Source organism: Magnolia sinica, chromosome 16 (genome assembly GCF_029962835.1).
Source record: "Magnolia sinica isolate HGM2019 chromosome 16, MsV1, whole genome shotgun sequence".
NCBI classification, from domain to species: Eukaryota; Viridiplantae; Streptophyta; class Magnoliopsida; order Magnoliales; family Magnoliaceae; genus Magnolia; species Magnolia sinica.
The window spans coordinates 53,384,880-53,403,819 of record NC_080588.1 but is presented as its reverse complement, the minus strand read 5'-3'; the positions used below and the strand labels follow the sequence as shown (position 1 = coordinate 53,403,819).

Below are 18,940 nucleotides of genomic sequence, written 5' to 3'. Positions count from 1 at the left end.
GCAGCTATTGCTCTTAGAATTTTAATAAATTATTTACAATTCCAATTGTTATGAAATTTTGTGAGATGACTTGAAAATTAATTTTAAATCATCATAAAAATTTTTAAAAATAATCCAATTTCTAAAAGTATAATAAACATTACAAGATGGGTCCCCTCCTCCATTTCAATGTACACACGAGTGGGGCCCATTTCCCTTGCTATTTAGGACTATTTAGAGTCCATAAAACCTATCTCTACTACTCCCATTACCCTTTACCATCCCTTCTAAATCTTAAAGAAAACTCTCCCTCTCCCAATCTCAAAAACCAATCCCCAAACCCACCATCTTCTTCTTCACTCTAACCCATCTCACTCCTCATTCTCTCAAGCCCTTTCCAAACTTTTCTCAATCTCATTTCTTCAACACATTCCTAACCACTTCTCAACTTCTGTCCCTCAAATCCATTTTCTTAAACTCATCTCTAAATTCATCTCACTCAACATCTCCAAACCGATCTTCTCTTTCTTCACAAACCCATCACCAAATCCATTCTCAACACCATCTCAAACCCATTCACCAAATCCATTCTCAACACTTCCCCTTCAACAAAGCCAATTCAAAACCATCCACTCATTCACTCCCATAAGCTCATTCACAAAACCCAACGATTTGTAAAATAATTAATTTTTATATACTTTGGCATAGATTGATCCTTAGATTGTTACAATTGGAAATTTTTATATAAGGTTTGATAATAATCAAGAGGCAACAATTTACTGTCTATTTTCAACTTCATTTTTGCTCAATTATTAATCTTTTCCATTCCTTTCCTTTCATAGGTTAATTGGTATTGTTGCCCCCAAACGAGCACACCCTTTGAGTTTTGTGGCCATAAATCTTAATTTCTTTCCATTCTCTAAAGCTTTCCAAATAAAGAAAGTTGCTGAGGATGCTATGTATTCCACATAATCAACGGGATTTAAGTTGCCTCTAGCATCCAAAACATTAATTTGGATGGTGTGACCTGATCCTTCAATAGCTTGGGCTAAGTATTCCATCCGATAAGTTGCCTTTGTTGTCCTATTAGAGACATAGCAGAAATTGAGTGTTGATTGACTCCAATAGCTCTCTCCAAATCACCCTCATCACTTCCTGGGCCTTGATTTACTACAGCAAGGGGGGGAAGCACCCCCCACCCTCGTCCGACCCAGAAGAATAGAAGCTTAACACACAGATAATTAGTAGTTTGTTTTGAGTCAGTTATGACTATTTCCATGTATTGAAGGATGATTAGAACTTTTGCTTGACTAGGTTGTATTTCCCTTACATTTGGAATATTTATGCTGAAATCCATACTGTAGGATGTAACTGGACATACTAATGGCACTTTGAATCCAATATGAATGTATGGATTGCCTTGAAATTTTCTTATCGCCTTGTGAATGCTTGTATGTATGATTACCTTACTGCATCCTTATTAACGTTATTAGCACTTCAAACCACCAGAATACCTTAAAACTTTCGACTATTCCTTCATTCTTGAAATTTATGAAACTGAAGTGTAGTTTGCTCATAACCCACTAGCATGAGGTTGAAATGGTAATTCATATAAAATTTCATGCCTTTAAAAACTTTTTAGGATGATCTTTGACCATAGGCATATCAAGAGATTTATTAACCACCAATTGGGATATAAAAATTAAAACGAGGACTCTCATAGACCAAGACCCAAAGGACAACCTTATAAATAGGAGATGTAAACTTTCTAATGATGGCTAAACATTTAAATTGATCGGACTACAGAATTACAGAAGTATACACCGGTGAAGCATTCGCGGCTTGACCCAATTCTCAATCCTAGGCGACTACTAATAAACTCATTGCAGATAATTAAATAAATTATAGTAAACCATTAGGGTGAAAACTTTTAAGGGTGGTAGATCACGATGAGCTAGGTTAGCGTATTTATTATGTACCCTAACACGTATATAAACCTGAAACCAACAAAACTTAAGCAAATAAAATGATAATATCTTTACTTATTACCCTTAGGCGATTTCGGGGACGAAATTGTTTTTAAGGGGGGTAGATTGTAACATCCTAGATTTTCACTATTTTGAATTTCCAAAAATCCTTGAAATTTTTTTTATTAATTAACTTATAATATCACTAAATAACCATTAACACTCAATGTTAGTTTATACAGGGGTAGTACCAGTAAAGAACCGCACAAGTCTGATTAATCAGCCTTAGGAAGCCAATGAATCTGCCCGATCACTTGAACATCAGGTGTAGCCCCATGATTTACTTACATAGGACCCAAATCTAATCAACCCATTGCTAACTAATCAAGAAAATTATAACTAAATTAAAGATCTAATTGAAGCTGAGTCAGATAAGGCCCGGATCTTGGCTAATAGACCAAATGAACTCCTTTACTCTTTTAGCCTAAAACCAACAACTTGGAGTAATCATGACCAAATCTCCACTTTCACTACTTATAAATAGGCCACACTATAAATATAGTTAATCCAAACCCTAATCAGTGACCACGAAAAATCTCAATACCTAATTCATTCCAGAAATGCCCCGATTCTCCAAACAAGCTCTAGACCGCTCGTTGGTGGGCCACTAGTTCCAAAACTACAGAATAATGTCCATCTTACTGGGCTTGTGCCCATCACAGGAGTCAGACCGGGGTACTGTCTAGAACTGCTCAACTTGAGCCAAAGGACGAGTGCATGAGAAGTGCAAATGCCCTAAAGAAAGGAGCTGGAACTTAAGTGAATTGAGTCGTCCACTCTTATGCAAAGTTGAGGATTTTAGATCGTTGCTTTGTGACCAAACTTTACCAATGGAGTAAGGATATTTCCCTACTCATATTTGTATAGCCGCGGCCCTGATCGAATATCGGTGACCGTTGAAGACTTTCATCATATCTGTCGATCGACGCGTCCAAATGGCGGGCTGATAATATACATACGTAGATCATCATTAGGGCCAATTATCCAACGGTGGGTGCCGGCTCCTATGCCCCATAGTGGGCCCTAGAGCTTAGAAAGACCCCCTTATAGGTCTAGTATAGTAAAAACCTAGAACTTGAGGCCATTTGCACCAAATCTGGCATTATAAAAGGGGCTTCTTGGGGGCACCCCTCTCCCCATACGAATTTGCCCTAGAGAAAGGAAAGAGAGAAGAGAGAAAAGAGAGAAAGGGAGAAGAGGAAGAGGAGAAAGGAGGAGAAAGAGAGAGGAAGAAGAAAGGAAAGGAGTGTGTGGTAGGATGTAGGGCCCTAGGAAGCTTAGGGCCTTAGAGAAATACCTTTCCCTTCCCATATCCACAACTACAAGCTACTTCCATCCGAATGGGGAGGTAAGCACTTATCATTTTTGGTAATCTTTGGGGTTGAGCTAGGAAATGCATGTAATCCTAACATGCAAGTTCATTTGGCTCAGGATCTCTACGAATCGACCTACGAATTTGGCAACCCTAGATCACTTTCAAACATCTTCAACGATCCATAGGTGTGGACTATTGTTCTTAGGTTGCCTAGCACTAATTTCAATATGAATCTAATGATTTTGTTTGTTGGATGATGTATTTGGGTAATCTAGTAAAACCTAGACAAAACCTTACACTTTAAATCCCCCAAATTAATGTGGAATGATGATGGAATGCTTGTTGTTTCTCAAACATGATTGGGTATGTTAATGATGATTGCTTGTATATTCCTTGCTCGGTTCATGTATGATGTTTTCCCCATAACATGTTTGATGCACTAACCCTTGTGTATATTTTGGTATTAGGAGATATATGAAATGCTTGCCTTCCACACTAACCCACACAACACTTACACCTTTATTTCATGATATTATTAGCATTTGCCTTGTAAAAATCTAAATTCTATGATGGAAAGTATCAATGCATGTTATTACCAATGCTAGTTGTTAATCCATGTTAGTCGGCATGCTACAGATTACCACCAAACCATTGGGTTGGTCAGGAATACGAGGAGAGTGAAGGTGGTCCCGTTGGTAGGACTATCCTGAGGTTAAACCCATGAATTTGGGCGGGTGCGCGTGGGTGACAGTAGTTAGACTACATGGGTCGCTTGTACCCGATATCGTCTGTCACGTACTTGCCTGAACTCGTGCGGTCTAGCCTATTTACTGACCAACCTTGATTGTTACCCCTGTTTGCTCATATATGTATGGAACCTAGAACACCCTACAACCGTTGTAGCCCATCGATAACCATATTGAAACTAATCCACCGCCTCCTGAGCCGGGCATGGTGGAATGGGACACTATATCTGAGTTGTCGGCTTACGCTGGGGTGACTCACCTCTCCGTAGTGACCGCAAACGATCCCTTTTTCTCAGCACTCCCCATGTACTTGAAGTCGGAGATGGGGAACCCTACAGGATCAAGGATCACAGGGTCTTGGCCTCACACGTTGGGGGGCCTTGGCCTCGCAACCAGTTAAGGGCATTGATACGTGAGGTCTATCAGTTTTCCCAACCTGCTAGATTAATGGAATTAACTAAGAACTTGGCTAATATTATCATCACATCGCACTAGCTACGTTGGTGACTCGGCAGTCGAGGTCGCTCTGAGAGAGTGTTGGTCATATGTGATCGTTAGATGGAGTCGCTCAAGGGAGTGTTGTGGCGAGGGCATGCATCATATCATCTATCATACATATGCATTGATAATATTAGTTAGGTATTTATGAATGATTGCTTTTTATTAAGTTCATAATGTAATTGATGTTTAGCACAACTTGAGATTAATAGCACCCACTGAGTTAATCACTCACTCCCACTCTGGGATGGTGTTTTAAAATACCAACCAGACTCTCTCGTAGACGCAGGTGATGTAGAGTATGAGGAGCTTAGCAACACGAGCCTTGAGGAGGAGAATGAGTTGTCCTACTTCTAGCTGATGGACGGTTCCTTGTCGCCCTAGTAGACGGGATTTGGATCGCTGAGTTGTGGACCCAGCCCTATTCTTTTGGACATGATATTCCTTTTGTGATTTCATTGGGCAACGCCTGGTGTGACCCATTTACATTCTTTTGAACTTGTATATATATATTTGACTTCTTTCATTTCAGTAGATCAGTTGTGATTATGTTTCATATTTCAAGAAATTTCATGTTGCGCATTTAAACCAGATTAAACGTAAATTAGTAAAAATCAGCATAAGTGACACCTGGGAACTTAGGAGTCGAGTTTATGCACGACTGCCAATTTTTAGGGCGTTACAGAGTATGTCACTAAATGATATATGACCACCATGATTCACATTATTAGTTTCATTTAATGAAGGTATTATGTCCTTTCTAGTGTGGTGCCATTAGAAGTATCTTTTCAAATGTCTAAATTCAAGAGAAGTCAATTTTTATAAAATCTATATATATATATATATATATATATATATATATATATATATATATATATATATATATATATATAAATTCAAATCTAGGGAAAAGTCCTTATGATGTGGTCATATAGGCCAAGTGGGAGAATGTTGGAATGTATAAAGAGAGTGGCCCACTTATGACCCCAACCTTTGTATTAAAAAATAACTTTTCATATGCCATAACTTTTCATATTTTAGGGGTGTCTCTCCACATTCCAAGAATGACTTTCACATTCTAAGGAGTGACTTTTCCCATTCCATCTCTTGGAATTATGTAATGACATTGAATATTCTGATTAATTGGATAAGATAAAGAGTCATGTAATTACTTGGTTCCTTTGATGGGTTGAACCAAATCATCTATAAATTCAAGGCTCCTGGTCCCTCTCTCTAACTCAACATTTGTAGTTGATCTCCCATCTCCATTCACGCATCAAAGAGAGTTGAGGAGAGAGAAGATCAGAGTTAGTTGATCTTAGTCGTGTGCCAAGTTGAGAAGACCTAAACCGTTGAAACCGATGGCTCATTAACATCAAGCTTCTTCATCGTCTAATTCAATGGTGCAAAGTACACTCTTTAATTTGTACAACTCTTTGGTGTTCGTTTTGTCAAATGCATCAAGTCAAGATCCTATGGATTTTATGTTATTGTTAAACCATATATAGATGTTAACATGTATTAGTCCAAAGTTAACATCTGTTCATTGTGGAATTCAATTGGGGTCCATCTACCCATAAGACCCACCGGAGAGATGGTCCAGATCTACTGCCCCACTTACCACTTGTCAGTTCATGGGTGACAAATGACCTTTCCTAATCCAGCATGCTGGATTAAAGCCCTAAACCTAGGGAACGTTAATCACATTCACATGCCACTTTACAACATTGTTGGTCCCACCTGGACTTGATCTGCTCTGACTGACGTCAGATAGGTTATGGAAAGTGTGTGACATCTTTTTTTTTTTGGTTGCTTTCAAACAGAAAATCTAACACAGGGATGAAGCGTGAGGTCAATCATCGTCTTCCTCGAGGATAACTACCTGAATCCATAGAGTTTCTCTGAACTCCGCACAAAGACTTCTCAAATCCACAAGCAAAGAAAGCAAGAAGAATAAATTCTAATAAATTCAAATTTTGATTAATGAATGAAATAAGTGAGTTCACAACCCTTTAAATAGGAATACCAAGTAATGGGAGAACAATTAGAAGAAAACTATAACTAAAACTCCTAGAATTCGCAACTTAATATAAATAGTAAACTTGCTATTTATAGATGGTCGGCAAGGTTTTTGGCCAAAAAAATAATGTGTCCTATTCTCTTAATTGTTCTAAGCTCTTTTCACATTAGGCGCAACTCCTAAAGCCCAACGGATGAAGAGTTATGATTAAACTAAAATTTACTATTTATAGTAAAAACAGAATTAAAATAAAGAAACTACCGTCAATCTGGGAGAATTTCACAAATCCAGCTTGCACAACCCGGCATAGTGGGTTGGGTGGCTAAAGTATCTCCTTCTACCCCAAAATCATATATTTTACACCCGATGACTCATTCCGGATTGCGAGATACGCCCGATCTAAGGTCTGACGGTCTTGATCACTTCTGTTGTCGACTAGTCCTTTTCTGATATATCTTAGTCATGAAACTGTCTGCGACCCGCTCTACATCAAAATCTGTATCAATCAGGGGCCCTACGATAGACCGGTTATATGGTCCAAAAAATGACACGCATTTTTATCAATGCAACCACTTTTTTGTACATTTTCTACTTTGAATATTGACTTGTAGGCATTGGTTTTGTACCGTTATTTTGAAGTGTACTTTTAAGATAACAAGCATCATTAGGTCGAAGTGGTTTTTAGACCTTGGGATATAAACGGTTGTGTTAGATGGACGTAGCTTGACTGGGAAAGCCTTTGCAAGAAACTTTATGCGACCAGAGGCTAGGTGGGGCCCAACATTATGTTTGTGAATAATCCACGGCGGTTCATTTGTTTTTCCATATCATGTTAGGACATGTGCCCAAAAATGAGATAGATCCAAGACTCAAGTTGGCTGCATGATAAGAAATAATGAGAATTGAACTAGAACATTAAGCATTATCATATTCATAAAACTAAGTAATAAATGGGGTCTAATATGCAATATTTGGCCCTCGACACAATCCCCAACCAGCGTTTTGCTAGTCCCGATCAAAGTATGTGAAAAATGAACTTTAATGCGCAATGTTCAAACCTTTTTGAGAAAACGATCTTTTGTGTAGTCAAGTATGAATGAGTAGACTCAAGATGAGAAATTGAGATTTTGAAAACCTGGAGTTGAATCACATAACCAATCAATCAAATAAGTCCTTTATCCATTAGGTCAGAGTGTAGTTCGCATATCAAGTTTTTCAAAGTGTTTAGTGAAAATACTATCTTTTCATAATGTTAGCCATGCTCATCACTTCAAGATTGGTTGAAAGCACAAGTACTGATTCCGAACTTATCTCATTTTCCTTCTTTTTCTAGTTTTTGATTTTATATTGACGTTCATTTGTATTTATTCCTCTTCTTTAGACATTACGTCCTTTTCAAAGACACTTTTCATTCCCCTCAAAGATGTTGTTATTCTTCATTCTTTATAACCTCTTTGTCGATCTCATATTTTTTAACTGATTCTTTCTTCTTTTAAGGTGGATAAAATTCTCCAAACTCGGTTCTCAATATCTTTCAATGAACATCATATTAACAATCAGAAATTATAGTACTATTTACTGAAAACAATATAAATAACATAATATTTAAACTTACTCTTAATCAATTGAATGTAAGAACCATAAATGATAGGTTACTTAATTGCTCCAACTCCAACAATTTAAAATTTTGATTTATCTTATTGTCATACTCAAAATAGTCTTAAATACACAACTTATCGCTTTCCAAACAGATAAACATTAAAAAAATTTCAAAATGTTTTTCAAATTTTGCTAAAAACTGAGAAAACACTGATTAGGTAACCTAATCTCCCATTCCCAACCTAAAATCTACATTGTCCTTAATGGAAAAGAAATAAGCATGATTAACGAAAGAGACAATGTAGTTGAAAGAGAAGTGATGGAAAGATAGTACCTGATGAAGAGATTTTGTGACTTTTTCCAAAGGATCCCAGCGTGAAAGTGGTTAGTACAAAAGTTAATCAACCGAGAAGCAAACTATCCTAAATAGCAGAAGCAAACTATCCTAGAACAACAGAAAGCCAACTATCCTAAACAACGAAAAACAGTAAACCTAGATATACCTCCATCAGACTAGGAAATCAATCTTGATAAACAGGATCATTCAAAGGTATGAACATGTCCTCTGAATCAAATTTCTCAACAAATGGCTTCAACCGATGTCCATTTATTTTAAAATCATTGCCATTGTTTGGATTCTGAATCTCGACAGCCCCATGAGAATAAGGGTCAGTCCAACGAGATTGAAGTTTATGCGGAAAGAGATGTAATCGAGAATTGTACAAGAGGACTTTCTGACCTGGTGTGAATGATTTCCAAAGAATTTATTGATCATGAAACACTTTTATCCTGTCCTTGTAAATTCTCGAGTTCTCATACGCATCATTTTAGATTTCTTTGAGTTCATTCAACTGAAGTTTGCATAGTGAGCTAGCGTTGTCCAGATTGAAATTTAAATTTTTGATTGCCTAATAGGCTCTATGTTCCAACTCCACAAGTAAGTGGCAAGCCTTCCCATAGATAAGTCTAAAGGGAAATATTCCAATAACGGTCTTAAATGTGGTAGGGTAAGCCCATAAGGCATCGGTAAATCGGATTGACTAATCCTTACGGTCAGGGTTAAGCGTCTTTTTCAAGATGTGTTTAAGTTCCCTATTGAAAATCTTACCTTTCCCACTTGTTTGTGGGTGGTATGGAGTGCTTACTTTGTGGGAGATGCCATATTTCTACATTAAGTTCATGAATGGCTTATTACAAAAATGTGAGCCCCCATCACTAATGATGGCTCGAGGCGTTCCGAACTGGGAAAGGATGTTTTCTTTTAAGAATTTAATGACTGTTTGATGGTCATTGTTCCGGCACGAAATCGCTTCGACCCATTTAGTGACATAGTCTACAGCGAGCAAAATATATAAATTTCTAAAAGATTGGGGGAATGGTCTCATGAAATCAATGCCCTAGCAATCAAATGCTTCGATTATCAGAATGAGGTTCAAAGGCATTATATTTCGATGGGAGAATGCTCCTAACTTCTAACAATGCTCACAAGCTTTGCAAAACTCATAAGTGTCCCTAAACATAGTGGGTCAGTAAAAGCCACACTGCAGAATCTTGGCCATGGTCTTTTTAGCAGAAAAGTGACCACTACAGGCCTGAGAGTGATAGAAGGAGATGACACTTTGATGTTCATTGTCTGACATACATCTCCTTGGTTTGGGCAATATTTAAACAAATATGGATCATCCCAGAAAAACTTGTGAACCTCGGTGAAGAATTTTTTCTTATCTTGCGCAGTATAACGCCCTGTGTTTTCAAGACCAGAGTATATGACTCGTTTCCCAAAAACCCGAGTGTTAACCATAAAGGGTGGTCAAATTCGAGTTTATTTTTTTTCAACTATGAGAGTAAGCAGATGAGCATAGAATGGACAATTAAACATAAAGAAAAAATTTACGATTACATTTAGAATATACAAGAGGTTGCCCATAATGACTTATACAAACCAATGTCCTTACACTAACAATTACAAATTTCACATACATGAGAAATATAAAAGAAAATATAATAACGAAAGCCACAAGATTCCGCAGCTTCCTTGACAGGTACAACCACGGGTCCTTGACCATCATAACGGCTCCTCATCAGTCTGAACCTGCATATCACTTAAGCCACCTATACTATCTATACGGTTGTATATTTGATGGATGAGTAGCCAACTCGATGTGAATTCTCCTCAAGATTACATACCGCCGCATTAGGTGAGCATAGTTATGAAAATGTACAAGGCATGCAAAATAATAAATGATGCAGTCTTATTAAATGCATGGGTGTATGAGTGCACATTAATTGGGGATGCTCATCCAATTGGCTTTTGGGCAAAACCCATGCAATGTGACCGGTCACCAGCGAAAGTATATAGTACATGTGTAGTGCTAAACTCACTAAAAGTGGGTTGATAGTCAATGGTTTGGGAGCTAGCGAAACGATACCCCAACTAAATCCTATTGGGCACGTGCTACAACATCCAGAATTAGCCACCCGTCATCGCTTGAATGCTATGAATGTATGATTAGCCCAACTGTTATTAATCTATTTACAACCAGTAGGTTTAATAAGCTCAAAAGTCACTCTCAGAGCCCTGCGTAGGCCGACAACTTAGGCATAATGTCCCATTCCACCATCCCTAGCTCATGAGGCTACCTTCTTAGGATGTTTAATGGAACCTAATCAACTAGTGGCCAATCATATTCAGTATATGGGGCTTATCATCGCATGGTTACACAAAATAAAACATCGAACCCATTTAGGGCAAACACTAAGATAAAGCCTTGTAGGGCGAATATCAGAACTAATCCACATAGGGTGATTAATAAAACTAAGCCACATAGGGCCAATATCGAAATCATGCGATAAGAAACCATTCTTAAAACCATTGGACACAACAACCCTGAATGGTAGGCCCATATCATTAATCAATTTAAACTACCATTTAATAACCACTAAGCCGAAGGTCCATTACAATCACAACTAATCGGGTTACATCCCAAGTATGGGTGTACATTTGTATGTGGGGTTTTCCCACTGATGTACCAGTTTAAGTTCCATAAGCAATCCACAAATAATCCACAAGCATGAGACAATATGCAAGATAAATATTAAGCAAGAAATCTAGCAATTTAATTTCAACAATTACACATGTGATTATAAGATGGAGATATCAGTTATCAATTTAAATTAAAATAAAACTATACTTGAGCTAATGGGAAAATGGAAAGCTCAAGGGGAAGAAATCATCACCTTTTTTGTTGACTCACCTTCCAATATTATTAGGAAGAGCGCACGCCCTTAGACTTGGATCCTACCACGAATTGTAAGTTGTATGCTTAGATCCATGTTCTACATACTGTTTATGGTTGAGATTATAACCTAGGGTTTGGATTACTTATTTCCAGGGTTTTGGTGTAAAATTAGGATTTTCATTCTAAGGTTTAGTTAAATGCTTAAATGCTATGATTTAAATCCTAAATTAATTTTATTTTTATTATTATAAGATGGATCAAATAATATTCATAATGGGAGTATTTATCAATCAATATTGATAATGATGATTCTCAAATTCATGTTTAAATATTCCAACATTATCTAATATTTTCTGTAATTACTAATAACCTACTAAGTAATACAAGTAATGATACTAAAATTTTCACTAACAATGATAAGGACCAACACTAACAATTATATTAACAAGAATTATACTAACCCATAAGGAAAATGATAATATTTTCTAATAATAATAGCCATAACTTTCAATAATGAATCTAGCCATGATAATAGGTACTATGACCTACCATGATTATGAATTTATGCAATTAGATTCATATTTTAACTTATCATTTATGTCTTAAGTATAAGCCTATGGTTTAAGTTACTTAGGTCTAGAATTTTATCTTAGAGTCTATGTCTAGGCTAGATTATAGGATTTAATATGCCAATTGATTGTACGATTAACCACAATTCTACTAATACTAGTATTCACAAAAACTGCCATTGATACTAGCAATATATGATTATTATTAACTAACATGATGCTAATAATCATTGTGATGAAAATTCGTAGTATGCTCTTAACATCAATGCTAATCTTTAATAACGATAACATGAAACACTAATATTTGAGAATTGTAATTTATCTGTAATAACCAACATTAGTATAGGTAATCTACTAATGGTTAATAATGCTTAATATTAAAAATCCTATTAACTTTAATAATGATAACATTGATAACTATAATAAAAAAATTTCAATATGGAGGAAGAAGGTGGGCTCACCTTAATTGACTCAATTGAGTCGAGTTGACTCGGCTCAAGTCTCTTCTCCTCTCTCTCTCTCTCTCTCTCTCTCTCTCTCTCTCTCTTCTTCTCCTTCCTTTCTTTTTCTCTTTCTCTTACTGGAATGTCCAGCCACACCTGGACTAGTCCCAAGCCCAGCTTAACTCGGCTAGACTCAATGGGTTCCAGCCGAGTCGACTCGATAGCGACCAAACTCGGCTCAACTCCCTGTCTCCTATCTTCCCTTCTCTCCCCGTTTTTCTTTCTACTCTCTCACCTCCTTCTTCTCTTCACATGCTGGAACATCCAGCAATGGACGTTGAACTCGGACAGACTTGGTCCGGTTCAGTTTGGTGTAATAACCGCACCCCACCATCACCTTCTTTCTCCTTTCTTTCTCTACTCCCTATCTCCTTCTTCTTTGTTTTCTCTCTTCTGTCTCTCTGGATCTCTCTCTTCTATGTTTCTTTTCCCAAAGCTCAGTAGCGTTGGTTGCTCTCTAACTCAGCCCAAGTTGAACCGTCCAGTCGACTCGACGTGGTGCAGTCCCAAACCCAACGCCGGATTTCACTCCTTCTCCCTCATTCTTTCATCTTTCTAACCTCTCTTTTCTTCCTTTCTTCCCATATCAAAACAAACTACTGGCCATCCCGACAGACCCCGAGTTCGAGCCTAACTCGGACAGTCGGATGGTGCGGCACCATAGCCCGACTGACCACACTCCCTTGTTCTCTCTCTCTCTCTCTCACTTTGTTTTTCTCTAGTGTAGCTGCTGTTTTTGAGTTCGACTGTAGAAATAAGAGAACCCCTCATTGCTATACCACCCAGCTACCTTATATCAAGCCCTATATTCCCTTAGAGTCGTCGGATCAGGGCTTGATGACTTGGATCGAATCCTGCCATATGGTTTTCTCAAAATCGAGGGAGGGATAGGCGTTGGTTTTGCATAGAAAATCTAACACGTGTTTAGCACGTGAGTGGCTTGGGTACGTCCGAAACAGAGGCATGTGATTGGTAGAGAGGTCCTCACATGGATCGTGCCAGTTGGCCGGAGAAAGGAAAGAAGCAGTTTTCCATTTTGGAACAGGTTGTGTGAGGGTGTCTTTAGGCTAGATTTTTGCACACACACGTATGCGTGAAATCATGTTGGGTCCACCATCTTGGATGGATTTGAGGGACCCACAACCTGAACAGTTTGGATCGGCCCAAGGTGGTCTGCATTGACCACAGTGGCCCAGTTTTGGAACGGCAGGAGACACAACCTGTTCACCCGCTCGGCCACTTACACCCACAGTTGTACGCATGCATGCGCACATGAGTCGTTGTAAAAACTTAGGTTTTGGTAATTTTCAAGGGGCATACGCGATGGACAATTTGGATCTTGGCAGCGGGGCATGATGGTGGGCCATAGCGTGACCAAAAATGGCTCGGTCCGTTTTAAAATTTCAAGCAGTAGGAAAGAGGAAGAGAGAGAAATCCTCTCCTTGTTAAGGCAATTGCCGGTCAGCCCGCTTTGACCCGACTTGCGAATCTGGTGCACAGCGGGTGTGCACCAGTTGTTCACACTCACTACGGGTCCACCATGATGTTTATGATAAATCCAGTCCATCCATTCACTTTAAAGGTCCCAAGCAGGGCCTCTCACCAAAAATCAGGAAGATCTAAGCTTTAGGTGGGCCATACGGGTTCATCTACGTCCTTTAAGTATTGACTACAATGGTCGGATCAACTTCAATCCGAGCACCAATGGTCAAAAGGTCTTAATGGATTGTTTATATGACTCTTATAATATTTTACTAGCCGTATACTAATACTAACATTATTCTTATTATTTTTACCACTTATTATTATCATTGTTTATTTCTTAACTATTATTATTATTATTATTTCTACATATGTGTGCGTCTTTAGTCACGTTATGGGTCTCGCCCTGTAGGTTCTTAGGACCATCCATTCCATGTTTTTATATCATTAGACATTTAACTATTGTTATTTATGATTATTATTTGTAGGGCCTACTTCTAGGAGAGTTGTCCTCATGGTGGATTGATTGATATGGTCCATGTACCCAATTCTTTAACTAACTTTAAAGGTTATGTGGAAACACTACATGGATGTCTAATTACTAATATTCGACATCTTGACCATTCAACCAATCTAATGGTTGGGTCGCTTTATACCTAGTTACCAATAGCTACGGGGTCCTAAAGAGTGTTTAGGTGAAATCTAGTGGTCTAATGGTGGGTATTGCGGTCATTGGTTAGATTATACACTGTTGTGATGTGAATTGGTTAGATGGTGGATCTTGATGATCTGGTACCCAAGACTGATATCACATGGTTCAACATGTCTGATAGGGCAGGGTTTTGACTTTCATTGCCATTGGGATTTTAGCAACACAATGTTCCTGCCAGTTTCGTGGTGAGATGATTTTTGTCATCGAGACTAAATGACCAGATAACTTGGTTTATGAATCAGGGTTGTATCAGACGGTTGAGATGGGCCACTTTGAGAACCAATTAAATAGGTAGTTTACTATGTGGGTAGGGATTACTTTAAATGGTTGGATTTAAACTGAAATGCATGTGATCACTCGCTTAGCTAGAGTTGCATTTGGTTACACAGTAACACCCGAGTACTGAAAAGTATGGGGTGTTACATGCAGTCCAATGTGTCCGCGTGAAACCTGTGGTAAGATAATTAGCAATATTAGCAAACCAAGGTGAATGGACTTTGAACAATTGTTCGTTAGGGAACATGTCATTTATATGTGTCATCTCAAGGGAATCAGAGAGAAAAAGGCGAGAAAGATGGTTAACCACTACATTTTCTACTCCCTTTTTATCTTTTATTTCCAAATCAAATTCTTAGAGTAGGAGGATCCATCTTATTAGGCGGGGCTTAACATCATTCTTAAAAAGAAGATAATTGAGTGCCGCATGATCTATGTAAATGACGATCTTGGATCTGATCAAGTATGACCTAAATTTGTCCAAAGAGAATACTATGACTAAGAGTTCCTTCTCTGTGGTTGAATAATTCACTTGGGCAGGATTTAGGGTTTTACTTTCATAGTGTATAACATAGGGCTTCTTGTCTTTTCTCTGGCCTAGGACCGCCCCAAGAGCATAGTTAGATGCATCACACATAAGTTTAAAAGGAAGGCTCCAATCAGGTGGCTGCATGGTAGGTGCAGTGGTTAACATATCCTTGAGCTTAGTAAAAGCTTCCCGACATTGCTCAGTCCACTCGAATGGTGCATCCTTTTTAAGTAGATTACATAAAGGATGAGAGAGGTGACTAAAGTCCTTTATGAATCTCCTGTAAAAACCGGCGTGTTCTAGGAAGGATCGCACGTTTCGTATGTTCATGGGTGGAGGTAGGTTAGAGATCAAATCAATTTTAGCCTTATCTACCTCAATTCCCTTGGACGAGATGATATGTCCAATGACAATTCCCTTATGAACCATGAAATAACACTTCACCCAATTGAGTACCAAATTCTTTTCTTCACATTTTTTCAGCACACATTTAAGATTTTCTAAGCAATCGCTGAAAGATGGACAAAAGACAGAGAAGTCATCTATGAAGACCTCTAGATATTACCCCACTATGTCAGAAAAAATACTTATCATACATTGCTGAAAAGTGGCGGGGGCATTCCACAGTCCGAATGACATCCTTCGGTAAGAAAAAGTGCCAAAGGGACATGTGAATGTGGTTTTTTCCTGATCTTCAGGGCTATCTCTATCTGGTTGTAGCCTGAATACCCGTCAAGGAAGCAATAGTACGAGTGACCAGCTAGCATTTTTGAGATTTGATTAATGAAGGGCAAAGGGAAGTGGTCCTTCCTTGTGATGGTATTTAATTTTCTGTAGTCAATACACATTCTTCAACCAGTAGTGATCCTAGTTGGCATGAGTTCATTATTGGCATTGGCTACGATGGTGATTCTGGACTACTTGGGAACCACTTGAGTTGGACTCACCCATTAGCTATCGGATATAGGGTATATGATACCTATATCCAATAGTTTAAGAACCTCGGCCTTAACCACTTCCTTCATATTTGGATTTAGTATACGTTGTGACTGTCGAGAGGTCTTCGCATTATCCTCAAGATAAATGCAGTGAGTACAAATCAAATGGTCAATTTTCTTAAGGTCTGCAATTGACCATCCAAGGGCTCCCTTATGCTCAATGAGAGTAGAGATGAGCATACTCTCCTATTCTTGCTCAAGGTAGGAAGAAATCACCACTAGGTATGTCTCATCTTGACTTAAATAGACATATTTCAAATCAGAGGGTAAAGGTTTTAGGTCAAGTTTCGGTGCCTTGAGGTTAGATGGTAGAGGCACACATTGATTTGCTGTAACTCTTCAAGTTGTATCCTCCACCGGTTAATTTCAAGTACCGACACAGTATCAAGTATGACACCCATCTCCCTAATCATATCATCACCTAAATCATGAGAGTGGGCTAAGCATGTCTCTAGAGGGTAAGAGGATAAGGTCAGACATACTCTATCTTCCATGAGAGAATCAATTAGGTTAATATTATAGGGATCGCCATCATCCTCTGACTATTTTCTTGCGTTGAAAAAAATATTCAACTCCAATGTCTTATTCCCGAAAGACATACTCATGACTCCATTCCTTCAATTAATGATTATGTTTGAAGTGACAAGGAATGGGTGACCAAGAATGACGGGAATTTGAGTGCTCATGTCCATGATTGGTTGAGTATCCAGGATGATAAAATCTACCGGGTAATAGAATCTGTCAACTTAGATTAACACATCCTCAATTATCCCTCACGGTATACGAACTAAGTGGTCGGCAAGTTGTAATGTAGTTCGGGTGGGTTTCAATTCACCCAAACCTAGTTGTTCGTAGACTGAATAAGGAATCAGATTTACACTTGCTCCTAATTCAAGAAGTTCGTGCTCAATCTGGTAGTTCCCAATAGCACAAGCGATGGTTGGGCTACTGGAATCTTTGTATTTCTATGGAACATCTTGCTTTAAGATGGCACTCACCTTCTCAGTTAGAAGATTTTCTTTTAAATATTTTACCATCTTTTGGTCGTACACAAGTCTTTCAGAAATTTGGCATATGAAGGTATTTGTTTAACCGCATCCAGTAAATGAATATTGACATTCACTTGTTTCAACACCTCTAGAATGTCCTGAGACTTAGAGAGAGGTTTTGGTGCAACCAACTATTGGGGGAATGGGGCAATCAGCTTGCCTTGAAGCATCGATTCTAATTCTTGTAGAGCAATAGTAGGTCTATCATCGTTGTCCTCTTTCAGGTCCTAAGGCTTTTCAGCCCCTACCAGAATAGATTTGTTAATTATCTTCCCACTCCTAAGAGTGGTGATAGACTTAGCTTGCTCCATTTGATTTGAAGAGCCTGGATCACTTATGTCGTATTACAGTTTAGGATTGGGGAAAGGTTGGGTTGGAAGAATCCCCTTTTCCCCAATTGAATTTTTTATCTCACGCCCTTGTATGGCCTTTGAAATGTCTTGAAGGGTTTGCAATATATCCTGAGTGATAAGCTCTTAGTTTTGAATATGTTTTAGAACCGGATCCTCTTGAGGTTTCTCTTAATTTAGAATTTGGTTGAAGAAACCTTAAGGGGTAGCAGTTTGTCCATTCCTCCAACTGAAGTTTGGATGATTTCTCCAACTAAGATTGTATGTATTAGAGGTAGGTCCATTAAAAGGTCTTTGGTAATTGTTCATGGCATTGGATTGCTCATTCAACACCTCTTGAAAGGCGGATATTGTTGGATAATTTTCAGTTGTGTGAACGTTGCAAGCACATATACCGCAAACAGTTTCCTTAACCTTATCCTTCTTTAGTTCCATGACCTTGAATTTTCTTATGAGATTAGACACTTTAGCATTGATATCATCATCCTCTTTCGAAAGGTATAATCCACCACCTCCTTTGATTAAGTGCCTAAAAGTGGTGCTTGATTTTGGGTGTCCCATGATTGTGCATTTTCAGCAAGTCTATCCAAGTAGTCCCACACATCATCGACATTTTTATTCATGAATTCCCCATTGCACATTGTCTCAGCCAATTGGCACATGGAAGATGTCAGTCCGTCATAGAAAAAGTGTGAAATGCGCCACGTTTCAAAATCATGCTGTGGGCATGAACTAACAAGATCCTTGAACCACTCCCAACATTGGAAGAATGTTTCATCCTCCTTTTGGGTGAAGTTCATGATTGACTTTCTAAGGGTGTTCGTTTTATGATGTGAAAATTTTTTCTTTACGACCTCCTTAACATGTCATTACATGTGCCAATAGATCTGGGACATAGTGAATGCAACCACGTCTTAGCTTTCTCTTTCAAAGAAAAGGGAAAGAGTTTCAGTCTAACCATGTCTTCAGACATGTTAAGAAAATATAAAGTAGCTATGATCTCATCAAACTCTTTCAAGTGTAAATATGAACTTTAAGATTCAAGTCCA

The 18,940-nt window shown here is 38.3% G+C and overlaps 1 non-coding gene across 1 annotated transcript; it reads left to right on the top strand.

Annotated features, from left to right (window-relative positions):
• The first annotated feature begins 18,602 nt into the window (after window positions 1-18,602).
• LOC131230081 (small nucleolar RNA R71) lies at window positions 18,603-18,709 on the top strand. The gene has a single exon (XR_009163807.1). It is a non-coding gene; the product is annotated as a small nucleolar RNA R71 (small nucleolar RNA).
• Window positions 18,710-18,940: the final 231 nt, after the last annotated feature.